The 3,419-nt window shown below is 45.2% G+C and overlaps 1 pseudogene; it reads left to right on the top strand.

The window, feature by feature from the left end:
* Positions 1-405: 405 nt before the first annotated feature.
* LOC139747608 (uncharacterized) lies at positions 406-1,148 on the top strand (annotated as a pseudogene).
* The last annotated feature ends 2,271 nt before the right edge of the window (positions 1,149-3,419 follow it).

Raw genomic sequence — 3,419 nt, 5'->3', positions numbered from 1 at the left:
AAATGCACCAACCCAAAGTCTCTTTATAGCTTACGACTCTAATGTCAGTCTATTTGTTCAATTTTAGTGCATGACTGAACCTGTGCTGACATCGCTGATTCGGTAGACCATTAGCAGTATGGAAACATGAAGTATTCCTCCAACTCTCAGTGCCTTTCAGCTCCCTCGACTTCGTTTATCGCAACTTGAAGAAACACTAGACCTCAGTAGCACTCACCTTCACAGACTTCGCTAAGACTTTTGATTTGGTAAAGAAAGCCATCAACCTTGGACCACGTGGGTTTCTCTTCTCTTGGCTGGTGGACTTCCATCTGGCGACACCAAATCGTTCGGCCAAACCATTCGCTTTAGGGAAGCCACATCGGCACCACTGTCCTAACATGTGATGTACCACAGGACACCAAGATGGGGCCACTCTGCTTCCCATCCTTATCAATGACGCCCCAAATGAGACAAACCATCACTGGAAGTGCGCAGACGACTCCACCTTTAGCATCACTGTCAACAGCCCTCCTGACTTCAGTGTCCTTCAGCACATCATCAATTACCTTCAGGTGTGGACTACGACCAAAGACGTCACCGTCAACCACACCAAGAGTGTGATGAAGCACATCAACGACATCTTCCATGTAGTGAGAGACTTCAGACTTCTTGGCATCACAGCAGACGACGGTTTAAACTGTAAGAGTCATGTCATTACTATCATCATATCTTCCTCATACCGACTGACGTGACTAAGCGTCACACCAATGGAGCTCAGGAATGTTTACACCATCTTCATTCTACCTAAGCTCACCTACGCCTCCCCAGCCTGGTCCTCCTCACTAACAGCTACACAGAGGGACCAGCTAGACAGAGTGCAGAAAAGGGCATGTAGAATCATCCTGCGCCCATCTTACACCACCTACCAAGGGACCCTCATCTCGCTGAACCTATCCACTCTCTCCCATCAACACCGGCAGCTCACACGACAGTTTGGCAATAAACTTCTGACACACTTCCTTCACAGCGACCTCCTCTTCCACGACAGCTCCCACACCGCGGACAGCCGTCGTAGCAACAATCGATTTGTTCCAATCAGAGCTCGTAAAGACAGATATAAGAACTGTCCTATACCTACCGTTGTTAACTTCATAAGCAATTCATGAACAAATGCATTACTATGCAAGTGATACACTTACATTCCTATCCGTTAGGCTATGTGGTATGTCAACTATTGTATTACTGTAACTGTTCATCACTTAATTTTTTTTTTTTTTTTTTTTATACCTCGTCGCTGTCTCCCGCGTTTGCGAGGTAGCGCAAGGAAACAGACGAAAGAAATGGCCCAACCCCCCCCATACACATGTACATACACACGTCCACACACGCAAATATACATACCTACACAGCTTTCCATGGTTTACCCCGGACGCTTCACATGCCCTGATTCAATCCACTGACAGCACGTCAACCCCTGTATACCACATCGCTCCAATTCACTCTATTCCTTGCCCTCCTTTCACCCTCCTGCATGTTCGGGCCCCGATCACACAAAATCCTTTTCACTCCATCTTTCCACCTCCAATTCGGTCTCCCTCTTCTCCTCGTTCCCTCCACCTCCGACACATATATCCTCTTGGTCAATCTTTCCTCACTCATTCTCTCCATGTGCCCAAACCATTTCAAAACACCCTCTTCTGCTCTCTCAACCACGCTCTTTTTATTTCCACACATCTCTCTTACCCTTACGTTACTTACTCGATCAAACCACCTCACACCACACATTGTCCTCAAACATCTCACTTCCAGCACATCCATCCTCCTGCGAACAACTCTATCCATAGCCCACGCCTCGCAACCATACAACATTGTTGGAACCACTATTCCTTCAAACATACCCATTTTTGCTTTCCGAGATAATGTTCTCGACTTCCACACATTTTTCAAGGCTCCCAAAATTTTCGCCCCCTCCCCCACCCTATGATCCACTTCCGCTTCCATGGTTCCATCCGCTGACAGATCCACTCCCAGATATCTAAAACACTTCACTTCCTCCAGTTTTTCTCCATTCAAACTCACCTCCCAATTGACTTGACCCTCAACCCTACTGTACCTAATAACCTTGCTCTTATTCACATTTACTCTTAACTTTCTTCTTCCACACACTTTACCAAACTCCGTCACCAGCTTCTGCAGTTTCTCACATGAATCCGCCACCAGCGCTGTATCATCAGCGAACAACAACTGACTCACTTCCCAAGCTCTCTCATCCCCAACAGACTTCATACTTGCCCCTCTTTCCAAGACTCTTGCATTTACCTCCCTAACAACCCCATCCATAAACAAATTAAACAACCATGGAGACATCACACACCCCTGCCGCAAACCTACATTCACTGAGAACCAATCACTTTCCTCTCTTCCTACACGTACACATGCCTTACATCCTCGATAAAAACTTTTCACTGCTTCTAACAACTTGCCTCCCACACCATATATTCTTAATACCTTCCACAGAGCATCTCTATCAACTCTATCATATGCCTTCTCCAGATCCATAAATGCTACATACAAATCCATTTGCTTTTCTAAGTATTTCTCACATACATTCTTCAAAGCAAACACCTGATCCACACATCCTCTACCACTTCTGAAACCACACTGCTCTTCCCCAATCTGATGCTCTGTACATGCCTTCACCCTCTCAATCAATACCCTCCCATATAATTTACCAGGAATACTCAACAAACTTATACCTCTGTAATTTGAGCACTCACTCTTATCCCCTTTGCCTTTGTACAATGGCACTATGCACGCATTCCGCCAATCCTCAGGCACCTCACCATGAGTCATACATACATTAAATAACCTTACCAACCAGTCAACAATACAGTCACCCCCTTTTTTAATAAATTCCACTGCAATACCATCCAAACCTGCTGCCTTGCCGGCTTTCATCTTCCGCAAAGCTTTTACTACCTCTTCTCTGTTTACCAAATCATTTTCCCTAACCCTCTCACTTTGCACACCACCTCGACCCAAACACCCTATATCTGCCACTCTGTCATCAGACACATTCAACAAACCTTCAAAATACTCATTCCATCTCCTTCTCACATCACCACTACTTGTTATCACCTCCCCATTTACGCCCTTCACTGAAGTTCCCATTTGCTCCCTTGTCTTACGCACCCTATTTACCTCCTTCCAGAACATCTTTTTATTCTCCCTAAAATTTAATGATAGTCTCTCACCCCAACTCTCATTTGCCCTTTTTTTCACCTCTTGCACCTTTCTCTTGACCTCCTGTCTCTTTCTTTTATACTTCTCCCACTCAATTGCATTTTTTCCCTGCAAAAATCGTCCAAATGCCTCTCTCTTCTCTTTCACTAATACTCTTACTTCTTCATCCCACCACTCACTACCCTTTCTAAACA

This window comes from Panulirus ornatus, chromosome 69, assembly GCF_036320965.1.
Source record: "Panulirus ornatus isolate Po-2019 chromosome 69, ASM3632096v1, whole genome shotgun sequence".
NCBI lineage: Eukaryota > Metazoa > Arthropoda > Malacostraca > Decapoda > Palinuridae > Panulirus > Panulirus ornatus.
This window is presented reverse-complemented; position numbering and strand designations above follow the sequence as displayed.